The sequence below is a fragment of the Neurospora tetrasperma genome, assembly GCF_000213175.1.
Source record: "Neurospora tetrasperma FGSC 2508 unplaced genomic scaffold NEUTE1scaffold_3, whole genome shotgun sequence".
NCBI lineage: Eukaryota > Fungi > Ascomycota > Sordariomycetes > Sordariales > Sordariaceae > Neurospora > Neurospora tetrasperma.
The window spans coordinates 294,279-302,788 of record NW_009799101.1 but is presented as its reverse complement, the minus strand read 5'-3'; positions in this window follow the sequence as shown (position 1 = coordinate 302,788).

Genomic DNA, 8,510 nt, shown 5'->3' with positions numbered 1-8,510 from the left:
TATAACTTACTTTTCGGCTAAATATATTGCAGCGAAATATAATTATAATATTTATAATAAGGAGCTGCTAGCTATTATAAAGGCTTTGGAAGAATAAATACTAGAGTTAGGAAGAGTATAAGAAGAGGTTAAGATTATTATAAACTATAAGAACCTTAAGACCTTCGCTACCACCAAATAATTTATACTACAATATATATACTAATTAGAGTTTCTCAACCGATTTAATTTTAGAATTACGTATAGGTAGGGTATAGTAAATATTAAGCCCGATGCTCTAAGTAGGAAACTAAAAACTAGGTTATAAGTAAACAACGAATGTTTATTAATTAGAAAGAAGCCTTTAATCAACCTAAATTACTTCAATCTAACTTTCTTTAAAGAAGATAGATAATTAAATGTAGCTTACCTATATTTGGGAGCGATAGAAAAAGTCTACTATATAAGCTACGCTATAGACCTTTATAACCAGATTCTGGACTTCTACAATATTAACCTCTACGAACTTAATATTATAAAATCGATAGACAATTTAATAGATAATAGTTACGCTAAATCCAACCTAATATAGGAAATAATCGCCTACTTATAGAAGGAAGGGTAGAGAGTATAGACTCTAGAAGTTAAAAAGTACTTTAAAATCGCCTTCGCTAAATATTTAACGGAATAAGGATAAGTATATTAGAGGAAAGATTCTAAAGAGAGGGTGTTCATCAACCCGGACAATAAGGATACTTAGCTCTAATTTATCTACAAAATATATATAGTCAAGCCGGGAGGTTACCTAGGTTGTAAAAGGATATATAAGATGTTTAATAAATTTTATTATTAATTAGGAATATACTAGTCTGTTAAAGAATTTTAAAAAGTATTCTTTATATATGTATAGATTAAATCTTTAAAATATTCCCTAATAGGATCCCTAAAGCCTTTCCCTATCCCTCTTAAATTATAATTAGAAATATTAATTAATTACATTATACTAATAATCCTATATATAAAGGGTAGTAAGATTTACCGATATATAACTATAGTAATAAATTACTTAATTAAGATAAGGTATTATATCCTAATAGAAACGCTAGAAACGGACGAATTCGTAGAGAAATTTATTGAGAGAATTTACAATATTTACGAGCTACCGAATAATATCGTCTCTAACCAAAGCTCGCAATTTATTTCTATATTATAGAGAATATTATATAAAAGATTGGGCGTAATTATTAAATTCTCTTTCATATTCTATTCTTAAACCAATGGGTAAACCGAACGTATTAATACCAAAATAGAATAATATTTAAAACTTTAAATTAATTAGGTATAGGACGATTAAGTAAATTAACTACCCCGAACCGAATTCGTATACAATAATACAATCTCTAAAACTATAAGAATTAGCCTATTCTATACTAATTACAGCTTTTACCCTAGGATAAGTATAGAGCCTTCGAAATTATGCCCCCCGGACCTAATACAAGTATAAAGGAAGGAATTCTTTAAAGCGTTTAAGGTTGTAATATATTTCCAAATTATCCTAAACGGTATTATAGCCCTCTCTAAATAAATTCAAAACCGCTATAAGGCGAATGTAAATATATATTGTAATAACGCCCCGAAATACCGAGTTAACAATAGAATTTTACTCAATACTAAAAACCTAGTAATAAGAAAACTATAAGCAAAGCTAGTACTAAGATAGGAGGGACGTTTCATTATTATTAAAGCTAATTTATATTAGGTAAAGTTTAAACTCCCTAAGAATATTAAGGTTAACCTAGTATTCTATATATTTATAGTTAAATTGTAGGATAAAGTAGGCCCATTAGGATAATAGGAAATCGAGTAAAATATCCTCGCTAATAATAGTCGGGCTATAATTAGAACCAAGGACTAAGAAGATAGTAAATAGTAGTAATAGGAATTTAAAAATATTTTAGGGTATAATAAAGTTAATAATAGTTATTAAATATATTAAATTAAATACAAAGGTATTAATAAACATATTTAATAGCTTATTAAGGACTTGAAAGAATACGATAATACTATTTAGAAATTCTATAACGCTAACTCTAATATACTACCACTACCAGTTTAAATTAAATAAAGAAAAATAAAGCCTAAAAAGAAATTATTTTTAATGGATCCTACCGCCCCTTTAAATGTATATTAACTACTTTAGCGGGGTACTAAGGTCGTATAGTAAAAGGGGTAAATTTAGTAAAAAAAAGAAGGAATTTAATATAATTTATTCTATATACTCTAATCAAATACCTTATAGTATACCCTTTTACAAGGCAATTGTTAATAATATTAAAAAATAGTATATCTTATAGCGGTCTTACGTCTCCTATTCCCCTGGACGGCCCATACCTACAATAGTTAGAAATCCTATAGCGGATGAAGATTAAAAGATAAAAATATTTAAAAATATTAATAATATATATCTAAGTATTTATATAAAAAATAAATTACTAGCAGGGAGTTCAACACGCGAGCTCTCTAATTAATACTAGTAGTGGCTACGGACGTCTTATACAAACCGCTATACTACAAGCGTCCCTATAGGTACCCCGGGGGGGCTAGTAATAATAAGGGTTATTAAAATTCTCTATATATATTAATTGAACTAATTTATAAAATATAAATGGATTATTAAGGGTAATAATAGCCTTTATAGTAGAAGGGTCAAATTAATAATATTTTAACTAGAGCTCTACCCCTAAGTAGGAGTTAGAGCACCAAGTAGCTTCCTATTTTAATATAAGTACTAAGACTTTTTACCGCAATTTAATTAGAAGTATTTAGGAAGACCCGGGGAAACTTAATTTAGGCAAAATAATATATTTAAATAGCGATTTTCTCGCTGGAAGCCTTTCTTAAGGGGAAGTAGTATTATAGGGCTAAATCGCATATTAAATTATATACCCTATACCTTACCATAGCATTACATATACTATATACCTTGCTACGGCACTAGGCCAGCTCGGACATTAGGACTAGGCTATATAAGACCCACCTTAGTAGGTTATACTAGTACCTATATTAAGCTTAGGCTAGCGTATACTCTTCTTCCTTCCTTTGTACAATAATAAAGATTATACCTTATACCTAACGGTGCCTTTGCCCCATAATATTAGGGTCCCCTAAGTAAATTACTAGCTTACTCTTTACCCTATAACGAATTATACCCTAAAATATCCATAAATAACAGTTGGATTTATATTAGGCTTAAATAAATTAAGAATTTATACTAGAGGAGCCTTAAAGAAATTAAATTTATTAATTTTCCATAGAGAAATAGAGAAATAAAAGATGAGTATAATTACTTCGGAGGCGGAAAACCTAAGCCCGTTTTCTACTTCGCCCTCTCTTAATAGAAGATTTATTAGTAAAAAGGATAGTCTTTTAAAATAAAATAATTTTATTTTTATACTCTAAAGCCTATATATACTTGAAATTAGCAGCCTTATTAAATAGATATAGCTGGGTAATAGTAAAGTAGTACTTAATTCCTAGCTTTTTAAGGTAATCAGAAAAATATATCCTTCCAACGTAAGGGTACACTTTTTTTCACAAATTCTCGATTAGAATAACTAGATTTTTAGTAACTTTGCGCAGTATAGCTCTTTAATCTCTCTTATTTAATACTAGTAATCGACTACGGCTAGGTTTAGAAATATTCCAATCTTAGAGTTTGAAGCGTTTAATAACGTGTTACGGGGCGCGAGCAAGCACTAAGGTAAGACTTTGATTGTTGTATAAGGAACAGGAAGAGAATCCTATACGTGCACGAGAACTATATAGGGCACGCTTGTATATAGATTTAGTATACGGACTATAGTACGTTTGTACGTAACTGTTGTACTGTATTTAGGTAATTATATAACTAATTATACTAATATAATATAGTACCCTCTATTTATATATAGGAATATAGTAGTAATGCCTGTAATACTACCCCCCTCTTAAAATAATATTCCCGCCCCAAAAAATCCGATATTATATTTATTATTAATAAGGTAGAGTTTGTTCAGCTTTTTTATAGTTACGTCTAATTAGGTACTAGTAAAAAGTTTTACTAAAGTAAGAAGCTGTTTAGTACCCGCCGGTACTTTAATTCCTATTTAGAGGTAGAATACTAGTTAAAATATTATTAAATTTGACCCTTCCGCCGTAACAGCTATTATTACCCTTTATAATCTATTAGAGCGCTTTAATTATCGTATGTAGAGAACCTTAATAATTTTCTACATTACTAGCCCCCCCTAGGGTATTACGGGGATGCCTATAGTATAATAGTTTATATAAGACGTCTATAACTATTACTAGTATAAGTTTAAAGAGTGTGTACGTTTAACTCCTTACTAGTAATTTATTTTTTGTATAAATATTTAGTTATATACTATTAATGTTTTTTAGATCTCTCTCAATTTATTTTCCAATTTTATTTACTTAGGGAATTGTCCAAACAACGGGGGAATAGGAGATATAAGACTACTATAAAACATATTATTTCTTAGTACTATTGATAATTATTCTAAAAAAGGGTATATTAAGAGGTATTTAATTAGGGTGCGCGGAATAAATTAAATTAAATTCCTTTCTTTTTGCTTTTTTACCTATTATTTAATTTCGTATTTCTTCTTACATATTAGTTGTTTATTAGTGGGGCTATTATAGCGGAGATAGTACTAGGAATTTTATTATTGTTTTCGAGTAGTATTTTTATTTTTTGTTATATTTTGTATCCTTTTTTAAAATTTAAGTACGGGGGGCCTAATTCTAGGTATTAATTATAAAGTTTCTAAATTAATTCTTAATAACTATTAAAGTTCTTAGCAGGTTATTAGTCAAGTAAATAATATAACTACTTTATTAAATACTTTTAAAAGTTATTAATTTTTTAGTAATTTAGTAGTTCTTCGAATTCCTAACGCCTATCCTCCTTGAAATTATTTATTCTAGTAATTACTATACTTTTATTTGCCCTAACGTCTATTATTAATTCTCTCTAACCGGGGAGTCCTTCGATGTATGGTTTAATTCGGGATATATTAATAATATAAGTAACTTTTATATTTTAAGGTAGAATTAATTCTACTGTGTACGAATTAGCTTTGATAATACGAAAAGGCCCTTCGAACTAGGGTATTAATTTATTATACAGGCGTTTAATAGTATAATTACTTATATTGAGTACTACTTTATTGCCCACCTTATATTTAGGGGTATCTATATACTTTTTATTTATTACTACCTTATAATATTCTTATATTTATAGGGAGGATATCTTAACGAAGTCCTAAACTTCTTTAAAATATACTACTAATTAGTTAGTATTAAAAATCTACTTTTACTATTTATTTATAACGTTTGTGAGTAATAGTATAATCGGCTTTATACCTATCCGGGGATAAAAATTGTAATGAGTAAAGAATAGAGTAATTCTAATTAATATAGATTTGAGGTTATTCCTTTGGAATTTAGCTAGGGGTAACGAATCTACCTAATTATCCTATACCTAATTAATAAATATCTATAGGTATTATTCTATTTCTATATTAATTCTTTTAGTTTAATTATTAGTCTCCTTATAGTAAAGAGTAGATAGTTTTAGTTTAATGCCTAACCTTTATGATAGTTATTTCTAGAAAACTAATACGAACTAAATTCCCCTATTAAATATAATAGTATTTAGCAGGCTATAAAGCGTATAAATACAGTCAATGAACTTTTTTATTAATTCTTCTATTAATAGTCCTTCTTGTAAGGGATCTATGAGGTATATATATAGGTAGGCCTTGAAAAGAGTTTAAATTAATTAACAAAGAGGAAGAGGGAAGTCTGTACTAGTAAGGCATAGAGCTTCTAGCTAAATATACGAAATGCGTAGGTATTAAAGGTGCTAGAAATATTAAGATTAGAAATATAGTCTATACGTTACGCCCTAAGAGATATACTCAATAGTACGTAGTATATCCGGCGCCAAGACGGCTGCTAATAGCCGACCGGCCCGTATACCCAATTAGAAGATACGCCTAGCTTATACGGGTGCTAGCTAGGGAAATACCCCTGGGCGCTAGCCCTATAATACTTCTACTGGGATAAAGTATTATATTTTTGTAAGTTTGTCTATTATAATTAGTATATATTCGTACTCGGTACTTCTACCCGCCCTTCTTAATTTAGGGAATAGAGTAATATAATTTATTAAAATGTTTTTCTATAGTGTGTATAGGATTGGTAGGGGTTTTAGAAAGTGTTAGGCTTACTATATATATTATATAATATTATAAATATATAACGGATTTATAAGTCTATATTATACCTTACGAGTATAAGCAATTATATATAGGTAATATATAATATATATATATACTTAGTATTTTTGGTTGATTTTTATCGATTTTATTTGATTATATATACTAGTAGTTAAAATTCTACTATATAACCCTAACCCTCGTAGAGGGTAGTCTACCAAGCTTGCTAAAGCGGCACAAAAACCTAGTGTAGCTTAGGGAGGCTTAGGGAGCCTTAAAGAGCTCCGGGGTGGAGGAAATCTCCCGGGTAGACAGGGGTCGAAATTATAAGTGGGGAATGTCTTAGATCTTTTGCCTTCGTTTACCTTATCGATTTCATTACTACTCCCGTTAGTCATTTCTTGACTGAAATAAATAAATAGACTATCTTCGGAATCTCCGGAAGCCGGAGAATCCCACGGAGTAAACGGCCGGACCGTAGGACAACCGGTTGGCTCAGAAAGTCTATAAGAAGGAAGCCTTCCCTCGAAGAAAAAGCTTTCTTTCTTCTCCATAGTCACTCTTCTATATCTTTACCAATTCAAGAGCTACACACACAAACTACATACCGTTCCACTCGTCTTTAACTCCTCTACACACCTACAACATTTATGCCTTCGAAAGCCTACCGTGCAACCATCTTTCTCCACAACGAGAATTTAAATATTATTTATCTTCTTATCTATTCCGACTAATACTACGGAAGCGTCTACGACCAATTCATTATCGAAACTTCGGGTCCTTCTTACATCCTTTTAGGAAGCCTGCGGGTAATATTTTAGTAGCTTTAGTTTTACTATAAAGAATATAGGCTCTATAGTACGTATTAACTATAACGACTATACTTAGCTAAAAGTATTAATATATTATTACTACTATTCTATCCCTACTTGGGTATCTGCCCTATATTAATAAATAGGTATAGTAGATTAGTTCCAATTGGACTTTCTTATTATTGGGAGGGATTATTAATCTATTTTGGAATATAATTTTATTATTAACTATATAATATTCAGCGAAGGGGATTTTTAATTTCTTCTTCAAGTACTTCGGCTAATAGTTTCCTATTCGGATAGCTTTCCGGATATTAGCTATTATAAGGGAGTTAGCGTACGTACAATTTATTAAATTATTTATATAAATACTTAATCCGTCTTCTTCTTTTTTGAGACTGTTTTTTAGAGTGTATACTACGAGGGGGGCTCCTTCTTCTAATATAGTATTTATTATAAAGTCCTCGCCGTTAATATCTATAAACTACCCGTCCTCGAACGATTGGTCGAAATAATCTAGGTTAATAAGTAACTCCTACTTTACTTTAAATCTATCGTCTATTTCCTCCCTAGGAATATGTTCCGGCTTCCAGCTTAGGGCGTTGGGTCTAACATTAGTTAATTTTGGCCGATATTTAATTGTAAAATTGAATTTTAATAAGAATTTAGATTACTTTATATATTTAGGGGTAAGCTTCTTTATAGTACTTAACGTTTTTAAATTCTTATAATTAGTAATAATTTTATAAAGTTAGGAAGCGCCCTCTAATTCTAATCGCTATTCCTCTAGTACTTTAACGACTACTAATAATTCTTTATTATAAATATTATAATTATATTCGGCCGCCGAATATTTAATTAAGAAGTAAGTTACTAGGTAGAGTTCACTATCGTATATTTAGGATAATATACTTCCTAATAATTAGTTTAAGGTATTAATTTCTACAATTATTGGTTTTTCCTAATTATAAATCTTTAGTACTAGAGCGGACGTAAATACTATTTTTAAAGTTTGAAAGGTATTATTATATTTTTCATCCTATTTCTAATAAATTGTTTTCTTTGTGAATTTGTATAGTAGTTTACCTATTCGAGAGAAATTAACGATAAATCTTCTATAGAAGTTCGCGAATCCTAAGAAATATTATAATTAATACTTACTTTTCGGAGCTTCCTATTTAATAACTACTTTTACCTTCTCTAAGTCTATTTTAATACCGCCCGGAGTAATAAGAAGCTCTAAATACTTAGTCCTTTTTATATAGAATTTATACTTATCGATAATAATCTGTAGGTTTGCGTTAATTAAGCATTAAGAAATTTCTCAAATATACTTAACGTTATAATAGGAACAGCATAGTTAATACGGGTGCTGGTCGTATAGCTTAATTAAGGTTCTATAAAGAAGGAAAAGTCTATTTAAAATGCGGATCTACCA